The sequence below is a fragment of the Adiantum capillus-veneris genome, chromosome 29, assembly GCF_014529385.1.
Source record: "Adiantum capillus-veneris isolate H3 chromosome 29, ASM1452938v2, whole genome shotgun sequence".
NCBI lineage: Eukaryota > Viridiplantae > Streptophyta > Polypodiopsida > Polypodiales > Pteridaceae > Adiantum > Adiantum capillus-veneris.
The window spans coordinates 55,224,322-55,250,132 of record NC_140959.1 but is presented as its reverse complement, the minus strand read 5'-3'; the positions used below and the strand labels follow the sequence as shown (position 1 = coordinate 55,250,132).

At 45.7% G+C, this 25,811-nt stretch overlaps 1 protein-coding gene and 1 pseudogene across 1 annotated transcript in view; one reads left to right on the top strand and one right to left on the bottom strand.

Moving 5' to 3' along the window:
• LOC147419220 (sequence-specific DNA binding transcription factor) overlaps window positions 1-25,811 on the bottom strand; it is a 60,606-nt gene that overhangs the window by 7,788 nt on the left and 27,007 nt on the right. The gene's annotated exons all lie outside the window — the stretch shown is intronic.
• LOC147419221 (uncharacterized) lies at window positions 10,644-11,613 on the top strand (annotated as a pseudogene).

The window sequence follows — 25,811 nt, the reverse complement described above, 5'->3', positions numbered from 1 at the left end:
GTCCCTCACAAGGGACGCAGAGGGGACACGTCTCGAGACGCGGGTCCCTGTTGACAAGAGTGGATGGAACGTGGGTAGGGAGTGGCAGGTTTGAATTTTGACAAGGAACAAGGTCCCATATATGCCAATGTTGCTCACTAGACTCTACTTATCCACTATTTACTTGTACATCATTAATTTTTGCCCTTTGAGTATAATGATTGATCACAATTTCATCGTGTCACGTTGCACACACGCAACATCCTTACCACATGTCATATTTTGGTAATATGATTACAAACCCAATTTTTTCTTTGCAATCTTGTGCTCATAGTGTTGTCTAGTATACGCTTTTTTAACACGCGTCCCCTGGCCCATCCCCCGTCTCCATCCCCGTTCCCGTCCCCATGTGACTATGGTACTAGACTTTCAAGATGATGTGTGGCATGTAGCTTGTAGGAACTAGGCTCATAGATTTGACCGATTAGTGAGTCCAAGATTTCAGACCTTTCAATTATATGTAATTGTATCGAAGGCTTAGCCTGGACTCTTAGTAGCTTTTTGGTATTTTTCTTTTGTTAAGAGTTTCAAATTCCTCTGTGTTGCCCACCCCATAGGTTGGCGTAAGGCAGGACCCTCGTTCCTAGGGTTTCCCGGGGTTAAAGTCTCTTGTGTTCTGCATTTTCCCTATTTTATGTGGGCACTTTCAATGACTTTACACATTTATTAGGGATAGGCTCTAATTTTCCTCGTCATGGGATTTCTGTAGGCTAGTAGGGCAATTTTGCCAGTTGCCTATATAAGCACATCCCCAATGCTTGCATTGAGCATATCAGTTATTGCAGAGAATCCAACATTCTGGGTCATACTCTTTCTCTAGCGCTATTTGTGTACGTGGCGTTTTCTCTCTCATGTCTATTGTCAACGATCTTTGCATCTCTCTATAGCACTATCCTTTCCCTTTGCTCTGACACCCTACTTGCAGGTTCCAATTGCAAATTTGCTACCCGTGCCCGTTAGTGGGCAGTACGTGTTAAGAGATCAATTCCGAGAAGATTTGTGTGATACATCCGAGATCCATTGGCTGCCCGGTCTCGAGAGGAGGTTTGCTCGTGGTTGCAGACGAGATGGTCACCCGATTCACTCTTTTCTGTTGCATCTTTGACATGGTACTAGAGCCACGACGTGCTCTCGAGTTGGATTGGTGATTTTTGCGAGTTTTTGGTGCTGAAATACGAGACAATTTGCTCATTTGGGGCTGATTTCAGCTGTAGTGGGCTGATTTGAAGGTTTCTCTTCATCCACATCGACCTAGCCTTGTCACATGCCCAAGTTCTCTCCCACAAAGGAAAGGGGTGATGATTCTGATTTTAACTCGATCCATGATGAAGAAGTACAACGAGAGGAAGTTCATGATGGAGCACCCGTCATCGAGGAGTGGAGAGATTGGTCCCATCAACCAATCAAGATACCTACCCTTCCTACCTTTCCCATGAATTGACAATTGAATGACGACAACTAAACTATTTGGAAAGCCACCATGATGGTGGTCTTCGACTCTCATGAGCTTGGAGGCTTTGTTTCGAGCAACTTTCAAAAGCCAAGGGACCCTATGGGAGCAAAGCTATGGGACAGTGTCAATGCTTGAATTTGATCATTTATCATCCTCAATAGTACGCCATCTTTCATCAGTCACATCCAATTGATGAAGGACGCGAAGTAGATTTGCGATCAGCTTTCATCTTTATATAATCAAGTTTCTCTGATGAAGCGGGTCGCTTTGGAGCTGCGGTTGAGGACCTTGGATGCCAAACACTCATCCATGAGAGATCACATCAATAAGATGCAAAACTCTAGTAGAAGAGATACTTTATATGGGAAAGTTGATCAGCTCAAACGACATGGCCACCCATCTTTCGGCCCAGTTACCTCCTTGGTATTCCAATTTCTATTTCTCGCTTATTATGAGCGACAAGCTGAATACCATTTCTTCTAACGAGATTGTTCCAATGGTGTTGGACCAAGAGAAGCAGTTCAATACATGGAAGACGCGAGGCTCCAAAGTAGCATGGAGTTTAGGCCATGAGCCGAACTCCACCCAGAGGGCCTAGAACCTAGTGTTACACTTGAATGTGTGAGTGACGATTCCTAATCGTGTTTTTGAAGAGTGACAGGAAACCCAAGAAAGAAGGGCTTGTCCAGCCTCCCCTTGTGCCTCTTTTCACTCGTTGAGAGCGGACCGTGCACTTAGCAGCCGGCCAATCGACGTGAGGTGGGAAAAAGCAACCTTGGTGTGAGCGCAAGGCCGCCAAGGGGTGCGCCCGCAAAAAAGAGAAGAACTCGGGTGAAGAGAAGATCCTTCTCTAACACAGATTGCAAGCGAAAGAAGAACCTCAAGAACCCAAGAACCTCAAGACCCCCAAGAACTCAAGAACCGCAAGAACCCAAGACTTCAGTGGATGGTCATTATTTGAAGCGGAATGGATACTTCGCTTGGAGGTGATGAGCATGAGAGAGGCGACGAAGAATTTTCCCCACCAGGTGATTTTTCCGACCCTCCCCCTTCCCCATCTACGCCAAGGATTGCACTAACTTCTATGGAGCTTTTCGACAAGATGGTGATGGACATGAAGTTAGAACGCGAAGCACGAAAAGCAGAAAGAAAGGCCTACAAAGAACAAAGGGCAATCATAGATCGTGAATACGAAGAAGGAATGGCAGCCATAAGGCATGAAGCCAAAGAAAGACAAGCGGAATTTGATCGCGAGAACAAAGCAAGAAAAGAGAAGAGAGACCAACACATGAAAGAGTTCTTGCGACTCTTTTCTATTGTGCAAGCGCAGTTTGAACAAAATCGGGAGAAGGAGACTCTCTCAGTCTCTTCGTCCCCAAAGCATGACACACAAGATTTGCATGATCATAAGCATGATGATTTGAATGATAATGTCACAAATGGGAGCACATAACAATATAAAATACATTCGGATAAATAGGATTTATCACTTATTAATGAAGCCAGAGGATATAGAGAGAAATAGTAGAGAGAGAGATAGAGAGTGAGAAGATCAACACAGTACTGGGGACCAGAAGATGGGTTGGTCCCCCTCCCCCCCCGTAATAGTATCTTTACTACTGAGGAGAAGTCTATACATGCACTTGAACCGAACGTATTACCACTTTCGTTCTAGAATAAAACTTGATGGTTCCCGAAAGCCTCACCTTCCGATTCCTAGGGCAAAACCCTATTCCAAGGAACTTCCGTTCCTTATTCCAATTCCTCGAGAATCAAGGTTCTCGCCTCTGGATCTCACCTTCCAGACTCAGGGCATGGCATCCCTGCAACTCTTTTCCAACTCTCTTTCCAAAATCCTCTTCCCGCAGAACAACACTGCTTTCCCGGACACGAAGTCCTTACTTGGGAATCCCAACTTCCGGATCACAACTTGAGAGACTACCTCTCTCCGATCCGTGGATCTACTTCCCAAACTCGGGTACGAAACCCTTGGGCTGATCTGGCTCTAGTTCCTCAGAGCGCTTTTCTCTTGCAGAGGCTCTCATGCCTTCCTCTGCTCCTACTCCCTCACGAAGACGAAGTACACCTGCAATCAAATACTCAGAGATCATAACATGAAAATCGTTACCTTCAAAGTCTCGACGCTCGAAATGCAACTCGATTCTCGAAAAGCAATTCCCCGAAAGAGATTTCTGCATAGAAAATCCTCTCTTCCAATCCTACACACAAAAGAGGTGTGTTCTCGGGTTCCTTCTCGTAAATCAGCCCCGTCTACGACATTTATGGGCTGAAAACAGAAAAAAACAGCAGCTTGTTGCGATGGAAACACGCTCCGTAGGCACTTCTTCACGAGGGAACTCACGCACTGGGTCTTGGCGACATCGGGTACACTTGGGACAGCCATGGGCATCATCGGCAAACGTCTTCTTTGCAGGTGAACTCTGCAGCAGCATCTCCTTCTTGTAAAAACTGATCCTCCCCTCTGAGTGAGAGCATGAGATGCTTTTATAGCTCCCGGCCATGGGCACGAATAGCTGCTCACGTAGAGATCACGGCCGTTTTCTCTTTTTTTTCTTTCTTTTTCTTTTCCTTTTTTTTTTTTTTTTGGTGCACTGTTCCGCCAGAAAAAGAGAGAGAGAGAAAACGTTGGCTGGTCTGTTGCCTTATTTATCAGATGGCTGCCCACTTATTAAGTGGACGGCCGGTCACCTTTAAAAACGGTTTGAATCTGTCCAAAAACTCAATAAAACCTTATAAGTTAAAAACAATGCTTTCACAGCACTTGCCAGGCGTCCCTGGATGCAATCACACGCACAGTTGCAATGCAGACATAGACTTCCTCGTAGGAAAGCATCTGCTTTCCTGAAAAGCAATTCCACTTTCTCAAAAAGCATCCGTTTTTTCCTCAAAGTTTCCTTTGAACCCATCTTCATTCAAGTGCTTGCCTTTCCTTGTGCACAATTCTAACACAGTTCGAAATTTCCTCTCGACTATGGATATCCCCTTTCCGATGCACCCGTCACCCACCTTGTGACGCATCAGGAATACCCATCACCTAGTCACTTCCTACCGAACTTACGGTACAATCTCCTTCGCGATGCTCTCTGTCACCCATCTTATGACGCATCAGAGATGTCCCTTCCCGGATGGTTGGATACTTCTTCCCGATGCTCCCTGTCACCCATCCGATGTGACGCATCAGAAGTACCCGTTCCTGGTGGCCTTACAGATATTCCCGTTCACAATGATCCCATCATTACTTTGAACGATGCACTAGGAATACTTTGTACTCGGATGTCTCCAGTGAGAAAAACCCTCACTTAAAATTCCAGTAATTCATTTAGAATTATTTTTCCTTGGTGTTCCAAGCGAGAAAACCCTCACTCATAATTCCAATAATTCATTTAGAATTATTTTTTTATGTCAGATAAAGCCAATTTAGCAACAATCCTCTCACTTATAAACAATTGTCCTCAACTGTAGAGGTCCAACTGAACTGCCCGGGGTGAAACCGGAAAAATTCCAAATCTTGCTCAATGGTGAGTTGAGTTGGTCCTTTCGAACTTAAAAATTAAATTAAACAGAAATTCAATAATTCAATAATTCAATACTTACCTTACCGGTTCATGTCCTTCCTCCAATACTTCGCCTTCACCAATCATCAAACTTACGAGCCATGTAAGAACTCGTCATTCGCGTCTTTCCAACAGATCAGAAGTTTCCTCATCCGAGAATCTGTTAACTCAATTCCACCTTCTCAATCCCGAGAAGAATAATCCTCCTAGAAATCAATCTAAGTATCTGTCCTTGCGCATAATCCTGCGCTGTTAGTCCAGAGGGTATTAAACCTCTTGTGTCCTCCCACATAGGGAATGCCCAAATTATAAGAGTATTAATCTCGATATCTTCCTTCACAAACAAAGTCTGCGATCACCTTAAAGAAGGTTCTTGTTTAGGGACATCGCTCAACGTAGGTGAACGGTTCCAATCCGAAGATTCCTTGTGTGCACGGCGGCACTTCCTTCCAATCTTTTCCTCCTGTGAGTTATTACCACCAACAGTGTTTTCCTGACGCCCATTAGCGTCTCTTCCTTGCAGAGGCCATCCTTGCAAGCATTTAGGACTCCTCGCAAAATCTTAGGCAGATAAAATTCTATGCCAAACCATTCTGTGAACATAAGTTCAAACTCGGCCCACTTAAGGGCGAACCCGCTTTAGATCTCAATGATGTTCTCCTATATGTGGTTAAGGTAATTTTTACCATTTTAAAATGGTTGGCGAATTTTACTCTTACGAACATAATAATTCGAATTTATTCCAGCAGCGTGTAAATGCTACTTGACCTGCTCATGGAGAAACATATACCGCAACCAAAAGTTGCTACTATAATGGTAAAAGCACATAGCGTACTCAATAATCAACGACCATCAGAAAACCTCTTCTCCGTAGAGAATCCTTCTACCGAACACATCTCAAATAGAGATTCTCGTGTCGGAATATCCGTGCGCGCAAAAAGGCGCTCAAGAGAGTATAACAAACTCCCGTCCAGTTCCTATAAAGGAAGTTGGTTCATCTCATTCCGTTTAGCAGAAAAAAACTCAACTGGTAGATGACCCACCTTGGCATAGGCCTGCATCTTCGTGTGTTATCCATGTACCCAAAGGTGTACATAATTCTTAAGCTGTGTTTGGTGAACCTGGGAAATTACCTTCCCTTCGTAAGATCCTTAGAGCGAAGTCGCTCAACCTGACGATCCTTGGCTCGATCTTAGAGCAAAACCCGCTCATTAAATAAACTAGGATTTCAATCCTTGGATTCCTCGAGCACAGGCCATAGTCGTCGCTTGTTCCTTCCCTCAGAAAGAGAGTGTTCATTCACTTGTGCGAAAAGCACTACCATGTCCTCCCTTACCGGGTAGGGGTTCATAAGGTACTCAAGCTTAGTGAAAGCTGTTCTTGGTTGAAATCTCGGAATGGTTCCTTCCTTTTTGCAGTTTTTTGTTTTGTTTTCGGAGTCGGGCAGGGCAAGCCCGGCCGCTCCCCTTATCCACCGTAAAAGTGGACAAGAAGAACGACTAGGACTATGCCCCCAGAAACCGAAGGCAAACGCTTTTGTCACTAGTTTCCTCTGGACTCGGGAGGCCAGAATTATCTACACTCTTAGAGTGATGACTGTTCCCTTAAGAGACCCATTTCGGTGGGCGTGACAGCGACCAAGTACCTCTGTTCAGAGGCCCAGGTACTGCGGGACTTGCTTCGGTCTTCCCTTTGGAGTTGCCTCCTCCAAGTAACTTATCGCTCACCTCACTGAACTGCCTTTGAAACCCGACGGTTTTCCCCTAGGAAATGCCATACCCGCTTGGAAGGGCGTCGGCTCACAGGTGGCATCTGCTGAGGTTGGTGATGTCTCCCTTATGCACCTCCCAACCCCTTTTAGGTGAAGCTAACCCCCCCCCCCCCCCCCCCCCCCCGGGGGGAATGGCACTTGGGCGCTCTTATAGCTCATCTGGCTTCGCTTGGGGAGAATTACGTCATTTCCCCCGGAAGGGATCGGATTCAAAATATAGCATAGGAAGGGGAGCATTATCTCCTCATCCGCCTATGCAGAGCACCCAAGTACCGGGGTATAACTTCACCGAGGAACTTCGCCACAGGCAGGTGCCCTGCGGTTCCGTCCCTCGAGTGCGGATCACGGCGTACCCAGAAGGGCAGCCGCTTCCCGCGAGCCTCCCCACCAAGGAGGATAACGGTCCTTTCTTCAGGGTCCAGCGAAGGGTTGAGATCGTTGAAGGAGGAGTTGAATCGGTTTAGCCATCGCTCCCTAGAATCATCAATCGCCGGGCAATCCATCAACAAATGCGTAAGCGAACAACCCTCTAACTGGGAGCACAGCGTGCAAATGCTGTGTCCGCGCATACAACTATCAACCAGTTTGAGACCGCCTACTCTCGCGAGAGCCAGCAGTCCTACCCGCAATAGCAAGTAATTTGTTGGTGAACTACCGGATACGAGATCAATAGTTGACCTTCCGGATATTTGGGCAAACCAATCCATCGCATAAAGCAATGTTTCAACTCAATTCTACTCTTATAAACACTAGAGAGTGATTGTTCTGGTTAGACACATGCATATCTCATGCATAAAAGCAATACGCATTTTATGAATTCCTCAAAGATTTAACTTTGATCAAACCTGTCCTCTACCTTTGAAGTTTGAGGGTCGTCTATTCAAAAACTCAGGAGTTAGATTGAATTCTCTTACTCCAAACTTTCTCCAGATAGCAACGTATCCTTTGAGGAGATGTAACAAAAATTCATTGTTTTTGTGTTCAATGGTTCCCGTCCCACTGCGGAGATTAGATTCTATGTACACTAAATGTATACTTTCAGCTTGTATTGCTAAGTCCACCATCCGTTGCAAAGTATCTTGCGGATGCGTTTAAAAAAATTCGGGCAAAAGTCCTTCGTTAAACTTCTTTATCGTTTCTTCCTCAAAGAGGTTCAAGAATGGAGCCACCTTGGAAAGAGTGAACGAATACTGATTCACATAATCCATGACTCGCTCGTGCTCCTATCGGGCAAACCGGTCCCAATCTTCTTTGATGCCTTCCTCAAAGCGTAGAGGGAAAAAAAAATTTGTCCAAAAATTCAGCCTTGAATTGAATCCAAGTCTTGTTGTAAGTTCCTTGCAGAGCTTTGGTATACCACCAAGTACTTGCAATCCCCTTGAGGTGTTTGGTCACATGCCTCATCTTCGATGCTTCTCAAAAACTGCCGTTTGCAAAGGCAACTTCAAATTCTCGAATGACAGCGGTAGCTTTCAGGACATCTTTCCTTCCGTCAAAAGTATCAAACTTGACCGGAATGTTTTGAGGTCTAAAGACCTATATCCTTCCCGGAATGACGGGATTTCATGGCTATGGTTCTGGATTAATGTTTATGGATATTTTCAGGATTCTGAAGGATCTTGAGCATTTCGCTCCTTGGATTCTCTAGGTTCTTGAGCATCATGCTCTTGTCGCCTTCTCAGAGAATCCCAAGTCTTGTGTCGACTTCTTGCAAAGAGAAAAAAAAAATTCCGACTCCGCGAGCTTTTCTTGCAGGACTTAGGGGTTCCGCCTGCTTACTTCTCTCTTGGCTTGTCATGGCTTCTTCTCGTATCTTCCCAGAGTCGTCCTCCTTTACAGAGAAAGAGAGGAGACCATGCTCTGATACCACTGTCACAAACAGGAGCGCATAACAATATAAAATACATTCGGATAAAATACTTATTACCGAAGCCAGAGGATATAGAGAGAAATAGATAGAGAGAGAGATAGAGAGTGAGAAGATCGACACAGTACTGGGGACCAGAAGATGGGGATGGTCCCCCCCCATAATAGTATCTTTATTACTAAGGAGAAGTCTATACAAGCACTTGAACCAAACGTATTCCTACGTTCGTTCTAGAATAAGACTTGATGGTTCCCGGAAGCCTCAACTTCCGATTCCTAGTGCAAAACCCTATTCCAAGGAACTTCCGTTCCTTATTCCAATTCCTCGAGAATCAAGGTTCTCACCTCTGGATCTCACCTTCTAGACTCAAGGCATGGCATCCCTGCAACTCTTTTCCAACTCTCTTTCCAGAGTCCTCTTCCCGCAGAACAACTCTGCTTTCCCGTACACGAAGGGAATCCCAACTTCCGGATCACAACTTGAGAGACTACCTCTCTCCGATCCGTGGATCTACTTCCCAAACTCGGGTACGAAACCCTTGGGCTAATCTGGCTCTAGTTCCTCACAGCGCTTTTCTCCTGCAAAGGCTCATGACTTCCTCTGCTTCTACTCCCTCACGAAGACGAAGTACACCTGCAATCAAATACTCAGAGATCATAACATGAAAATCGTTACCTTCAAAGTCTCGACGCTCGAAACGCAACTCGATTCTCGAAAAGCAATTCCCCGGAAGAGATCTTTGCATAGAAAATCCTCTCTTCCAATCCTACACACAAAAGAGGTGTGTTCTCGGGTTCCTTTTCGTAAATCAGCCCCGTCTACGACGTTTATGGGCTGAAAACAGAGAAAAACAACAGCTTGTCACAATGGAAACACGCTCCGTAGGCACGGGAACTCGCGCACTGGGTCTTGGCGACATCGGGTACACTTGGGACAGCCATGGGCATCACCGGCAAACGTCTTCTTTGCAGGTGAACTCTGCAGCAACATCTCCTTCTTGTAAAAACTGATCCTCCCCTCTGAGTGAGAGCATGAGATGCTTTTATAGCTCCCGGCCATGGGCACGAATAGCTGCTCGCGTAGAGATCGCGGATGTTTTTTTTTTTTTTTGTGCGCTGTTCCGCCCGAAAGAGAGAGAGAGAGAGAGAGAGAGAGAGAGAAAACGTTGGCGGCCGGTCACCTTTAAAAATGGTCTGAATCTGTCCAAAAACTCAATAAAACCTTACAAGTTAAAAACAATGCTTTCACAGCACTTGCCTTTTCTCCTGCAGAGGCTCATGCCTTCCTCTCCTTCTACTCCCTCACGAAGACGAAGTACACCTGCAATCAAATACTCAGAGATCATAACATGAAAATCGTTACCTTCAAAGTCTCGACGCTCGAAACGCAACTTGATTCTCGAAAAGCAATTCCCCGAAAGAGATCTCTGCATAGAAAATCCTCTCTTCCAATCCTACACACAAAAGAGGTGTGTTCTCGGATTCCTTCTCGTAAATCAGCCCCGTCTACGACGTTTCTGGGCTGAAAACAGAGAAAAACAGCAGCTTGTCGCGATGGAAACACGCATCCATGAGTCAATTATGTGCATATCTTGCATGAGAGTGGTGCATGCAAAAGTGGATATGAGTCGGCAGGTCAGGGTTTGTACAAGCTTTCAATTTTGAAAGGTCGTAGTACTTAAGGTGTGTGTATATTAAGGGCTCTGATATTATCCATAATTGTCATTCAATTTTGAATAGCATATCTTTGGGTGAGGGTGCTCTGAAGGGTCAAAGGCAGAAGCTATCACGATATGCTTTGCGACGAGATGTATGTAGTCGGGGTCGGTCGGGTTCGGGCAAGGACAATAGAGATAGGCAGCTTGGGTATTTGTGTATGCATGAAATAGGGGATAGGGGTGTTGTGAAATCACTGGGCTATAGAGAGGCTTTCTGGGTGTGTTAGGTGTGTTCCCATTTCTCCCTTTCCATTTTGTGGTGCCCCCATTGAGGATCACACTGATTGCTCAAGTGATGGCGTGGTGCAATAACATGGTGCCAGATTGTGAGTTAGTGTTCTCAGGTGAGCAAGATGCTGAAGATTGGATGTCAGATGTGGAGCTCTCGATGTTGTCGATGCGGATGGTGACCGACGAAGCCAAGTCAAGGGTTGTGCCGCTGTGATGCGAGGGAAGGCCAAAGGTTGGTTCGAGGGGTTGGAAATTCCCGATCGGCAGTCATGGAAGGTGGTTCGAGCTCAGTTTATTGAAGACTTCTAGCAGAGGAATTCGCCTGCAGAATTGGACGCAAAATTGAAGGTTTTGAAGCAAGATGTAAGTGGTGAGTTTGCAACTTTTTTAAAGCAATTTGAAGATATTTGGCAGCAATTAGAAGCTGCTACACAATCTCGAGGAAACGACTACTTCAAATTAGAGAGATTTTTGGAGTGCTTACATCCCAAGATTCGAGAGAAGGTGGAGTTTGCTGGTGCAAAGGCCTATGAGGATGCATTATACATCGCCAAAGTGAAGAGTAGAAAGGTGAAAAAGAAGTTGGAGATGGGTTTGCTTAAACCTAGTGATTATATTTTTGTTTAGACAACCTCGCAACATGCATTGCAGGTAAAATAAGTTCAGAGTTGCCAGCATGTAGTGATTGCAAGTCCTACATGGGTAAGCTCTATTCCATATTGTGTTTCATTGGTGCCCCCTATGTGTTATACATCCATGCCTACAAAGAAGGATCTCATCAACAAGGATGAAGGGTGCATAAACGAGGATATGCATGAAGAAGAGACAGAAGATGTCGTTGGTTCTCAGGTGTCAATAGAGGGCAAAGATCATCAGGTGGTAGAGGAGATGAAGCCGACTATGCAAGCGTCAAAAGCTCTAGTTATTGAAGCAGATACAAAGCTGGAAGATACTCAAGAAGTCGAGGCAAAAGCGAATGATATCCAAGACCAAGGGGGTGGGCAGGCCTCCTCACAGCAGCATGAAGGTAAAGATGTACCTACAGCGTCAATTTATGGCGAGGAGATAATTGGCGATTCTCTTCTACTTGGCGAGGAGGTAGGTGGTGAGTTTCATTCTCCCTTGCCAGATGATTTGATAGCAGGAGGGACATGCATGCAAGAAGTATTGGTTGGGCAATTTGGCTCAACATCTACAAGCGAAGATGTCAAAGAAGGTGAATCTATGGACTTGGGATGATAACAAGAGACAGCCAACAGGCTATGTGCAAACAGGTTTGTGTCGATGGGTTGATGGTTATGCTTTTGAGCAAGTTGTATGCCAGATACCATGCTCTTTGCAAGGGTTTCTGATATGAAGATCTCTTTACTGGATATTGGCGTGGTTGCCTGGGACTCTGTAGGAGTCTCTCATATGGGTAGGGATGCTTATCCTGTACACGAAGACCATTGCTCGATAAAGGTTGAGGTGGAGGAATGTTATGGAGAGATTTTATCATGCTCTATGTGCAGGTTTACAGATGCATTACAAGCACATGTTACATATGTTTTATGGATGCATGGCTTCGGCCAACAGTTTCTTTTTGATCCAGGTGGAGTGCCAATTATAGTTGGGAGAGCTTATGGCTTTCTATTTATCTTGGAGGGTGATGTAGCTGACAATCTTTCTCTATACTTTATATGCATCTACTACATATATGGTTTTCTTATGCAATCTCTCTATATATCTATGCTACATGTTGCTAATTGGACTATTTTCTTATTTTTAATGATTAATTTCTTTTCTAGGATATTTTATTGTGTGCACTAAGAACTGTTAAAAGATTGTAGCTACAGGAACTACCATCAAGAACGGACAACTCTGATGTGTCATTTGATGGGTGACGGTAAACATCGCGAAGGAGTTTCCGTAAGTTCGGTGGAAAGGGCCGGGTTACGAGTGCCTCTGATATGTCACAGGATGGGTGACGGGTGCATTCCGTAGGCTAAGGAGGAAATCCGAACTGAGTAAGAAAATACGCGTAAGAACGCAAGCACAAGAATAAAGATGGGTTCAATGAAGCTTTTTACGAAAAGCAGGAACATTCGCGAGAGGGCAGATGCTTTCCCGCAAGGAGTCTGTGTCTGCATTGCAGCTGTGCCGTGTTCTGCACCCGGGGACGCCTGGAATGTGTTCGTGTAGCATTGTTTTCACTAACTGAGTGAGTTTTTAAAGTTTGAACAAGTTCACACTTTATTTTATAAAGTGGCCGGTCACTTTTAAGTGACCAGCCCTTTTATTAATAAAATAAAGCAAGGCTCTCTAAAAATCCAGCGCTAATAAGCTACGCAGGCTGAAAATCAGCGATCTCTCTCTCTCCTCTCTCTAGAAAACGCAGATTCAACGATCTCTCTCTCTCTCTCTCTCATCACGCCATCTCTCTCTCTCTTTACCATGCTTTCGTTTAGGGTTCGCTGCTGTATTTTAGGGTTCGCGACCTGTTTTTAGGGCTCGCGACCTGTATTTTAGGGTTCGCGAATTTTTTATTATTATTATTATTATTTTTTTTTTTTTTTTTGGGGTTGTTGGACAGATCTGCGTTTTAGGGTTTGCTGCATTTTCTGCACTTTAGAAACATCAATCCTCTCTTCTCTCTCTCTCTCTCTCTCTCTCTCTCTCTCTCTCTCTCTCTCATGTCATCCCCAACCTCACCTATGGCAACAAGCAAACTCAAATATATGCTTCACTCCAAACGAATTTCCATCATTGAATTGGAAATGAAAGCATGGAGAAAAGAGATGGAAGATTGGAGGAACGCGAAGACCGTTTTCCTCCGAGAAAATGAAGAAAAGGAGAAGAGGTGGAAGGACGAGAAGGATCATCTTCTCAACAAGATCGCCACGTTGGAGAATAGCATTTTGGACCTCCACAAAGAAGTGTTGGAAACACGGTCAAAAAATGGGCTTGAAGAGGGGGAATTTCAGCCCTCTTTGAGGGAAGAAATTGACAACATCAATGAGGAGAAGAAGTCATGGGCCGCGGTCATATCCGAAACGCAAAAGAAAGTAGAGGAGGCCGAAAAATGGATTGAGGTTGCCAAGAAAGGGAAAGGTAAGGAAGCTCCTTGTACACCCACTCTTATCAACATGACCCTCGAAGAGGAACAAAGAAGGAGGGTGCGGGCTCTACATGTGAGGGTAACCGGCCTCAAGGACATAAACAATGTGGAAAAAGAGGTCACAAGCCTCACATCAATGATGGGGGTGGAGAAGCCTTCACACACAAAGGCATGGAGAGTGGGCAAGAAGAGTGAGGGCCCCGGAGAATCTTCAAAGGAAAGAGCTCTCATACTACGCTTCCCTTCATTGGAAGAGAAGAAGGAATTCTTGAGGAAGAGACCTACTCTCAAGAAGACAGGTATTTTCTTAGGCGATGACCTCACTCTCTCACAACTTGCGCATATGAGAGAAGTAATGCCCGAGATTCAAGCGGCAAGGGAGAAGGGGAAGATGGCATTTTACAGAGATGGTCGGGTGGTGATTGTAGAGCGGCGCTCTACATGACGGTGCGAGACCTATGGGACCACATTGAGGATGGCGACTTGGAATTGTAATGGGTCTATGAGGTTGGATATTGGTGCCTTTGAGGACAGTTTCAGAGACAAGGACATTGTTTTCTTTTCAGAGACTCACCAGGCCCCTGGCCAACTGTTGCCACATGTGGTGGGATACAAATGGGAGACAGCCCACAGAACAGTCACGAGATCTGAGCATGGGAGTAGAGGTTCAGGAGGAGTAGCGGTGTTGTTTAGGGAGGAGCTACAGCCACTACTACATATTGTACGGAGAGATGATCAGGCTAGATACATGTGGGTGAGGCTGAGAGCTGACACAGGTCGATTTCTATATATTGCTATATGTTACTTCCCCCCCAGTACGTCAGTATATGCTGTATCCAGAGGGCAGTCGCCTTTCTCAATTCTAGATGATGATATATGGGAGTTTTCTAGAGATGGTGATATCATCCTCCTAGGAGACTTCAATGCTCGAACGGGCAACTGTCAGACAGTCTTCTACGACACTTCAGATGAGATGCTTAGAGAGTTGGATGTGGGTGAGCTGGGGTTTGACAGATGCTCACATGACAGAGAGCAGACTGAGTATGGGAGATACCTCACGGAGATGACGACTACACATGGGCTAGCCATACTTAATGGCTTACAGCGGTTTCCTGGAGCAGCAGGCTTCACATGCTTTCCACACAGACATGGGGCCAGTACAGTGGACTATGTTATGACACAGCCGAGCTTTATTCCTTGTATTCAGGATTTCACAGTGGGAGCCAGACCAGTGGGCGTAGCAGTGGATCATGCTCTCTTGACACTGTCCGTATCTTTTCAGTTTAGTACAGCCCAGAAATCAGGAGGCAGGTCACACACCCGTTATACATTTACACCAGAGACTGACTCAGTTTATACAGAGGCGATCTGGGATCGTCTATGCACAGTTGCTCCAGGCCTCTCAGTAGAGGAGTGCACTACTTTACTGACTGAGACACTACATGATGCAGCATCAGAGGCATACCCACACACTCAACCGGATCGGAGGCGACATTCTGGGAGCATGCCCCAGAATAGTTGGTATGATGAGGAGTGCAGAGAGATGAGAGCCCAGCTTCAGAGGGATCTTCATTTAGGAGTCATCACCTACAGACAGTCGCGGATTGCTTTCCGGCGCCTTGTGCGAAAGAAGAAACGAGCTTACCTGGCCCAGATGGAGCGAGACTTGTATCAGTTGTTCTTGAGTAGAGACTCAGGCGAGGCATGGCGACTCTTCCATGAGCACTCCCCTCCCCCAGTGATTACTTCTCCTGATGTGTGGGGCCAGTATGCGACATCGTTATATACGGTTCCTGGGCAGGATCCCCTTCCAGATCCTACAGAGCCATGTCCACCTACGAGCACCTTCTTTACCACTGAGATGGTAAAGAGAGCCATTGACAGGATGAGGACCAGGAGGGCTTACGATCATGACGGTCTAGTAGCGGAGCACTTTATACATGCTAGGGATATGCTGATGGAGGTTCTTGCAGTGTTGTTCAATCGTGCCATGTGTGAGGGATTACCTGAGACTTGGAGGTTGTCTACTATTGTGCCTATATTCAAGGCAGGTGATCCTACAGAGCCTGGAAATTACCGCACTATTATGGTTGGACACACACTGGCACGATTGTATGCATCCATTATTGAGCAGCAGTTGAGTAACTGGGCAGAGGGTGAGGGTGTACGGGCAAAGGGACAGGCAGGTTTCAGGAGGGGTTTCTCCACTCTTGACCATATTCTGACACTCAGAGCTATCATTGAGGAGGGCAGGTCACATGGGAGACGGATTTATTGTAGCTTTGTGGATTTCCGCAAAGCATTTGACATGGTACCGAGAGCTCGACTGATGCGCAGACTGCAGGAGATGGGGGTGCCCACAGTGTTGATTTGGGGGATTATGGCTTTATACAGATCAGTGATGGGACATGTACGCACCCCAGAGGGGATATCTGACTTAGTTCACTCCACTATCGGGGTGAAACAGGGTTGCCCATTGTCTCCTACTCTATTTGGTATGTATGTTGATGAGGTGTCTGATTACATTGACAGAGAGGGTGATAGAGGTGCCCAGCTGGCAGGGACGTGGATCCCATTGTTGTTATATGCTGATGATATTGTCTTGATCTCTGACTCACCAGAGGGTATGCAGCGACAGTTGGATGCATTACACAGTTTTGCAGAGGATAGTGGATTGTCTGTAAACCTTGGTAAAACCAAGGTCATGGTGTTTAACACCACACCGCAGTGGATCAGGAGATCGGCACCGACCTTCACGTATGGTCAAGAGATTGTGGAGTATACAGATGCATACACTTACCTTGGGATAGTCTTCACTGGGCCGAGGTTTTCTTTGGGGAGAGCAGCAGAGACTAGACTGACCAGAGCTTATGCGGCCTTGGGAGGCTTGGAGAGGATGTGTTCGCAAGTTCAGTTCCAGGAACCTCGGACAAAGTTATGGCTCTTTGATACTTTAGTAGCCTCAGCTATGATGTATGGGGTACAGGTATGGGGACCTTCTGTAGGCCAGGATGGTTGGAGACGTATGGAGAGGCCCTTGGTATCTATGATCTCCCGATTGATTAGAGCCAAGGCCTTCGTACCTCACGCGATCATTCGAGCAGAGCTAGCTGCCCCCCCCATGGAGATTGAGGCGCTTACCAGATCAGTGTCCTTTGTGCACAGCCTATGGGATACTACTAGAGACAGATATGCTAGACTCGCCCTTGAGTCTTCCAGACAGTTAGCTCTACAGGGGGACACTTCATGCTGGTATGCACAGATGACTTCATGGTTTCAGACGCATGGCTTCACCATGGACAGGTTGCCCCCTTTCCAGTATTCTCTTCAGGCACCCTCGCTGTCTCTTACACGGGTGGAGATCACTAGACTCATTCGTCAGGACCTGACCCAGCTCGACACCAGGAGGACATGGATAGAGCCGCCTCAGGAGTTGAGCACGAAGATGGCTTTCTATAGAGAGCATCTTCTCCACCTCACAGGAGATGGGTTTGTGATTCGACCCAGCTACATGGACACACATATGTCTCATGGTTTGCGTTGTGCCATTGGTCAGATACGCACATCCTCACATCAGCTCGAGATTGAGACTGGTAGATTCAGAGGGATACCAACAGACAGCAGGATATGCCGATTATGCCAGAGAGAGCCAGAGACAGAGTTGCACTACATATGTCATTGCACAGTGTTCTATGAGATACGGGGGCGTTTCCACTGCTTATTCAGAGAGGGTTTTGGTCCTCTATCTAGGGTCATGAGTTATGAGGATCAGAGATGTCTTGGACTATATCTACTTGAGTTACACAGGTATAGAGACACTTTACTGGGGAGAGCTAGAGAGAGGCAGTCCCAGAGACACATTACAGATTTCTTTTCACTAGATATGGGACAGCCAGAGGAGCAGCCACCACTGCAGAGCTCGTCCCACACTCATTCGACCACTACTGGCACTCTCATCGACCGAGCATTGGAGCTACAGAGATACAGACGACCGCGACTGAGGAGAGGAGCTACATAGCATCGACGGAGACTACAACAGAAGATTCGAGCCATACTCTCTCGACATCCAGAGTGCAGATGAGGATGGATCCTCACCATTTCTTCCATCTTTGTTTCACACACTGTTACATCCAGTTTACCGGGTACCTATTGTATCAGCTGCTACACCCACGTAGTTTTAGATTGTAGTAGTAGTAGTAGTATTTTGTTCCACTTCTAGTTCTTTTCTAGTTCTTTTGTACCCAGACATGGTATTAGATTCACTATTTTGTAACTGATTGGTCTCATAGGTCATTTTGGCCTTTTGAAGACGTTAATATAACATTTCATTTCATTTCATTTCTCTCTCTCTCTCTCTCTCTCTCTCTCTCTCTCTCTCTCTCTCTCCTTTCTCTAGGGGCACCACGGTCTTGCTTTTCGGCTCTATTCCCACCAGGTGCCAAGCCCTATAAAGTAGCAGCCAGCGTTCCAGTTTTATACACGCGCCGGAAGCAGCAGAAGGAGCTAGCGCTGGGATTCTGGAGCAAGTGTTGGCGACGGAAATTGCAAGTGTTCGTGTGACGACTGAGTACGGAGGTCGCTTTTCCGAGCAAGGAGCCACAGGTATAAGGTGTTGGTACGCATTGAGAAATATTGCTTTGTGTGGTTTGTTTTGCAGGAATCTCCCGTCTTACGGGAAAGCCCCTCACGAGAAGTACGGCTTCACACCTAAGTCCCTTACGGGAAAGTACGGCTTCGCGCCTAAGTCCCTTACGGGAAGGAACGGCCTTGTGCCCAAGCCCTTTACGGGAAAGCACGACCTTCGGGTCTTAAGATTACAGAACGGAGGGGTTTCCTCAGGTTCTCGTGCTTGTATAAGAATTCTCCCTGAATAAAGAATACTCTTGACGGGGGGGGGGGGGGGGGGGGACCAGCCCATCTTTTGGTCCCCAATACTGTGTCGATCTTCTCCCTTCTCTCACTTTTGCAAAGTATTTTATTTTTCAGAGTTCTAAGTGCTCGTGTACGCTCCCGTTTTGTGACACTACATCTTTCTCTCATCTTATTTTACTTAAATAAGGCTGTGGTTGAGCATGAATGCTCAACTAGGGGGTGGGCAATGATGGTGCAGCCAAATCAAGTCAACCCGAGGACAGGCCAAAAGCCGGTACATGGAGGTTCCCAAGCAGATTGCAAAGTGCTTGAGCAAGGTGCTTGATCCATTTCCAAAAATTTAAAGCTCGGTTGGTGCTTGAAGTCCATTGTCAACCATTGAGATGCTATGTCACATTATGGTGGCTCAGGTTTTTTGATGTTGGGTTTGCGGCCATTAGCAATCGACACGAGAAGGTTCTTTTCATGAGGCGTCATGCAGTGCGGCAAGTGGGGAGATCGACCATGTGAGCTCTTCGAGGATCAAATCGCTAAAGTTCGAGGATCAGGGCCATGGGGCATGTGGGAAACAATGTCAAGCTAGATATTTTGGAAGTGAACCTGAAACTAGAAATTACAAGGACAAAAATCGATACCTATTGCATGGAAAGATGGCGTGGACTGCAGAGCCGACGTGTTGCATGAAGGAAAGAGCCGCCACATGGATGGGGAAAGGTAGCGACCTGTAGGAGGCTTGGATGGCCATTGCCGTGAGCAAAGGAGGGCCGAGAGCCGGAGGTAAGAAGGTGGTGCTTCATAGGGCGACCCCAAGAGAGGGAGGCTCACAGAGAATCACAGAGAGGCTTGTTTTCTGCGCAATCAAACTATGCAAGGGCCGCTCTTGCAAGAGATTGGAGGGCTGAAAACAAAACTGCAAGGTCAGTTAATTAGGAGGAGAGGTTGAAGCCCGCCGGCCAGGACTAGCACGAGAGAGGAGGAGCTCGACTACGAAAGAGGGGGATTCTGAAGGAGTTTGTTGCGCTATATGCAGAGAAAGAAGGTCACCAAGTACTGCAGAGAGTGGAGGCAAGTCATGTACAAGGCTGAGGTGCTACAAGCATTGTATGGGCTGCTGAAAGAAACTAGAAGGGAGTTGATGCCCTAGGGTGGGCTACACTATCGAGAGGAAGCAAGAGATGACCTTCATGGGCTGATCTGCAGAGCGACTGGTTGCAATGAAGAGAGAAGCTGCCAGTTGCGAATACCGCAAGCACGGCAAAAAGGGGTGTGTTCGGGGGGACTGCCTATAGTGCAGAAAGGGGGGAAAAGTTAAAGTTAATTTATGGTGTTTAAGAGAATATTCATCATCTTTTTTGTCTTGTGTCAATCCATGAGTCAATTATGTGTATATCTTGCATGAGAGTGGTGCATGCAAAAGTGGATATGACTCTGTGGGGCAGGGTTTGTACAGGCTTTCAATTTTGAAAGGTCGTAGTACTTAAGATGTGTGTATACCAAGGGCTCTGATATTATCCGTAATTGTCATTCAATTTTGAATAGCATATCTTTGGGTGAGGGTGCTCTGAAGGGTCAAAGGCAGAAGCTATCACGATATGCTTTGCGACGAGCCACTCCACAACTCCACTCTTTGAGGGTGATCCAGTATTCGCAAGCTCTCGCTTGATGTCATAATCTGCAAAAAATTGAATGAATGTGTAAGATCCCCGATTTTCGGATCTCTTTTAAAAATAAGATAAATGGGTTTTTCAAGGCACATGATTTTATCTACATTTACTCACCTTGGAATGCTTGGTGTGCGATGTTGTGATGCTTTAAAGTGAAAAGCAAAGTTGTTTTCAAGTTCTATTAAGTCAGACGGACACTTGATTCGATTTTGGAAAAAATTGCTTTTTGTGCTTGTAGGTGCTTTTTTTGCGAACAGCAAGGTAGGATCCTTCTTCGGCTAGGGCAAGGGAAGTAAAAATCCGCTTTTTGGATGCTTTTCATGTTTCGGTGAAAAGCAAGGTCATTTCCTTACTCCGGCAAACCAAGTGAAGCCATGATTCAGTTTTTGAAAATTTTGCTTCTTTCACTTTTTCGCGCTTTTTCTACTTATCGTACGCTTTGTCGCTCCTAAATAGAAGCATGCTTTTAATATAGTCTAACCCTAGAAACTATATTTTTAGTCACCATTTATGTGCAAAAAGAATGGACATACCACAGAGAGACGGGATTAAAGCGGGTTTTTACAAGGATGTCTTTATGAAAAGCAACATCGTAAATACGTCGAGCGGCATTGGTGAGTGTCGAGATTATGCCAGAGTGATGGTGTGGTTTAATTGAACATGCTTCTTGGATTTGTTTGCTCATTAAAAGTAGATTTCCAACCTATGTAGCCGCAAGATAAACTGTTGAATGGCTTTTCTTCTTTAGCGAATACTTGTTGACGTTATGCTCAAGAGCATCATCAGTTTCTTGCGAGTACAATTTCTGCTTTTCTACACTCAAATTTGCTTTCTTCCTCATGACCAACTTGATAGGTGATAGAGTGGCATCACACCATTGTGAATGGACCTCATCAAGCGAGTGGTTCTTCAAATACTTTGCGTACTTCAGGTCCTTGGAGTACTTCATCATTCTTTTGACAAGTGTCACCGTCGATACTCCATCGTGTCGAGATCTCCTCGCAGGAATGGACCATGCTCTTTCCCCGATTCCTCGGAGCGAGGTCTTTTCCTGTTGGTATCTAATGATCCCCTATTAGGTTTGGGGTCGACTTCATCTTCGCAAAGCCGGTTAGTCAATGAAACAATTTCCCTTCACCATATGCATTGTGAGAATCCATGTGCTGCAGGAAGAAGGATCGGTTCCTTTGTATAAGAAGAATTGCTTGAGCTCTGACACCACTGTAATAGACTTGGACACTCATAGTCAAAGATCTACAGCAACATATGTGAGAAAAAAGCAAGCAACTAAATTAAACTTGAATTGGGGGGGGGGGGAAGAGAGAGAGAGGAGAGTCGACATGAAAAGCAAAGTTTCGCTTCCAAACGCACTGACCCCAAAGGCTAGCGCCCTTCTGGTATTTCTTTATTATCAATGCTTCACAAAGTACAATTCCGAGGGTCTTCTCTGTGTAGGTGCTCCTAAGCTGATCGGCTATAGAAAAGGCCCAAGGCACACTTATAAAGGCTTTATATGTGCCCTCTAGCCCAAAAGCTCTATAATGAAAAGCTACTTCTCCAAAAGCATCATAGGCCAAAGTCTAGCGCCCATGAGGCTGGCCTGTAAAATGCAAGCATCTGTACTGTGCCACATCAACACCTCCGCAAAACGTGGGGTTATCCCTACAGTCTTGCCACGTTAGCCTCTACACAATTTTGAGTCCTTCCTTTATTTTTGGAGGTTTTAGGCCCCCTCGCCAAGCTCTGAAAGTTGGGTAGAGTTAGGGTTTTAAGCCCTAACCCCTTATTGTCCCCTCGGCCAAACTTATAAGTTAGGGACAAGTATGCCACGTCACAAACTTGTGTTAGTGAATACGTGCTAGAGCACGTACTGTCTGGTAATGATGGTCATTGGCATGTATGCATCTAGGCAGTGTCTACTAAAGAATCAAATTGAATTTTGCAGGTGAAATCGTAGGCAATTCCTCTTCCTTTCAAGCGAGGTATGTCACAAAAGGGATGACATGGCATCGCGGGTGCTGACGTGGAAGTGGACCCAAAATTTGTAGAAGTTTTTGGCGTCGGCTTTCTATATCTCGTGCTTTTAGGCCTGGGGCCTTTAAATATGGGGAAGCTCCTGGAAATCTAGCAATTGCAAATTGTATAGAGCTCTTTTTTTTTTTTGGGGGCGGGGGGGGGGCAAAAAAGGAGGCTGAATTCTATGTACAAAAGAAACCTCTAGAGATGCCTAATGGCCTTACATCCAAAGGAAGTACAAAAGCGGGATAACCTTGGACCATGTGGAAGGTTCGTTGTGTTTACTTCTCGGCTCAGAGTCTTCCCCTACATCCACCATTGACAGCCATTTGGATTGAGCTGCAACATACTCTTGGGATATCTTTCACTTGCGGAAAGTGAAAAATTAACCCATAGATCCACCATCCTCGAAGTCTTTAGGCCGATGTGTGGCTGCAAGTACTAAAGGTGGATAATAGAAGTAAGCATACAAGCTCCAACTGTGAAACACAGAAACATAGGTGGCCATGGGTAAGGTGGTGGCAAAGGAAGCGGCATCGTTGATGAGAAGTCAAATGATGCAACCATGTGTCGGAAAACTCCCCCAAGAGGAATAGAAGATTCTATGGGTTGTCGAGAGAAGCCCTTGTACTGTCTGGTGTCGGTGAAGGGAAACCATGAGGCATCAGTGGCAGCAACATGTAATTTAAAAACTGTTGAAAGTTCTGCAAGGGGGGCGTTTTTATGGAGTGTCATGTCCTAGGGAAGTGCAAGTGTGCATATGCTTGTGTGTGTGCTCCCAAGAGCTCAAAGCTCTCTCCTTCTCTATCTCTTTACATTTGTCATCTGCACAAAACATTGACCATGGTCAATTGAGAAGGGAAACCTTCAGATGGACCAAGGAAGACCAAGCGCAAGCCTGATCAGAGTGCTGGCCTTCACTACACCTGTGCGAGCGCTGCTTCTCCCCTCTGCATAACATCATCCGCGAGGGAGACTACAAAGTTGACCAACCTCTTGGACAACGCACTCGTCCCCAACCACACTTTCATACAATGCAATGATGCCTCATGTTATGTCAGAGGGTACTCCAATCTCTTGTAATCAATGATTTGTGGGGAGAGGACTTGCCGGTTCATGATGGTTAGTGGGGATTCTTTGCTACACCAAGTCGCCCTATATTTGCAGTACAGGTTGAGCTTTCAGGGGATTAAGCACCCTTCTCACTTTCGTGATCGCAAGAGGGCCTAGGCGGATCCACTGCTCCATTCTGAGAATGCCCCCCTCTTGGCACCTATGGATATGCGAGGGCTGCCCTGCCATGTGATTGGGGATGTCGGATATGGACTTCTAGTAAGACACGAGGATCTACCTTCTCCTTTGTGCTTGGAAGATCCATCTGGTTTCGTATTGATAGGGCTCCTATTGTCCTTGGACTATGTAGCATTGGCTTGATCAAAAGATTTGATATGTTTTTCTTTTAGACTTCTCGTCACAAAGTGATCACGTGGCTTGCCAACTCAACAGGACCTGCACAAAATTATAACCAAGATTTTGTACTTCCAACCAAGAATTTTCACCACAAATAAAAAATGTGGCACACCACACACACACACACAGAGTTTTTGGTCTTTGTTTTGAGCAGACAACAGATGCAGTAGGGCAGCGTGGGCAAAGATGGTAGTAGCAGCCACACAAGTCATCACAGCAGGGAAGCCAAGGCTATCAATGGTGCGTCCCAATGACGCAAAGCAAGAGGCACACATGACGGGTTACGCGCAACAGTAAGACTTCGGGCACAAATTGCGCTCTGTGTGTGTGTGTGTGTGTGTGTGTGACAAAGAAAGAGGACTTTAAAACCTCAACTTGAAGAACTTTAAAGACGTAACGGAACACCATTAATGAAACACTTTACATATCACCACACTAAACATCACCACACATTGCACACCATTAATGTCAAAAAAGTTGATTCGGTTTAATCATCAACAGGCCTCAAGCTAGATTCGGTTACAATATGATAGCCAACATTATGGCCTCCATTCAAACAAAGGCTTAAATCCCATATCTTAGGTCCATCTAAGGGTTTGGGAGACTTTCCACTAGCAAGTTGTTTATTTACATTTTGCAAAAATTCACGCTTGAGAACCTCAGCGGGCTCTGGAATACACGCAATCAAACGCCTAAGAATATATGAGAGACTATATATATCAGATGCCTTGGTGAATGGAGGAGGATTGGTGCTGATATTTTCAAGGGCAGTCCATGGATAACCTCGTTCAAATTGAGCTCTACATTGAGGGGTGAGATTTGGTAGCTTGGTGAATGTTGCAGACGTGCTTGATGGTGTGCTTTGCCCCCAGTCTGCAATGTTACTTGAAAAATCCCTCCGAACACCCAAGTGGTGCCAATTCGAGGGCAAATACATCACTAATTACAAAGGAAACACGAAGGCGACAATCTGGAAACTCTAAAAATTGGATACAACCAGCCATATGGAAAACTGTAGAAAACTGAAAGCCAAGGTAAAAAAACCTCTCCTAACGAGAGTAAAAAGTGTCCTTGCAAGCTAAGTAGAGAGAGGATGACAGAAACCTCTAAAAACAAGGCACTTCCACCATAAGCTTCTTTACTACCGTATATCAAAAACCTAAACCACCAAAAGCCACCAACAGTGAAAAGGACAGCAAACATATGCAAGAGTTCTAACCCCGGGCATTGCCTGCCAACTGGTAAGATCTTACAAGAAAAGGCAATGGATAAACAAAAGGGAGAGAGCAGTCGATGATGAAGATGAGGGAGAAAGGGCAGCTGTCATCACCAAGAAACTGCAAGACGATGCCACAAGATGAGCAACAAAACACTTCATTGGAGCTAACAAGGAGCCATCAAACAGGATAGAAACCAGCCACCTTGCTGAAGGTGGCTCCTGAGGACCAAAGTTGGGGAGGAACTCCCAGAACACAATGGAGGAGGTTCTAATGACAACAACGCTTTGGAAACTTGATAAAGGAACCTGGTAGAGCGAGTAGAGAATAGAGCAGCGGGTCAACAGCAGCAAACCCAAACAACCCAATGCGGAGACAACCCACCAGGGAGAACACCTGAGGCAAGGAGCACAATGAAGAAAATAGGAAATAAAGAAACCAATGAAATCAAATGAAAAACATGCTCTAAAGAAACGAACTTCACCTACCCTCATGCACCCACCCACACACACATACACACATACCCACCCAAAAAGTCAATTTACAGAGCACAAGGAAAACAAAGCTTGCAAAACCTAAACTATGCACACATAGACACACACACACACACACACACACACACACACAAACCAGAGCAAGGGCAAGCAAGCTGAGAAACCAAAAACAAAACAAAGCAAAAACAAATAGGCAAACAAAGAGAAACAAACTCGCCCATCAGCTTGGACCAAAGATTTGCCGGGTTAAGCAGATTCTGCACCTCCATCAAGACAACTCAATGTAGGACCCTTTGCTTGCAGGGTTCGCTGCAGGCCCGATTAAAGC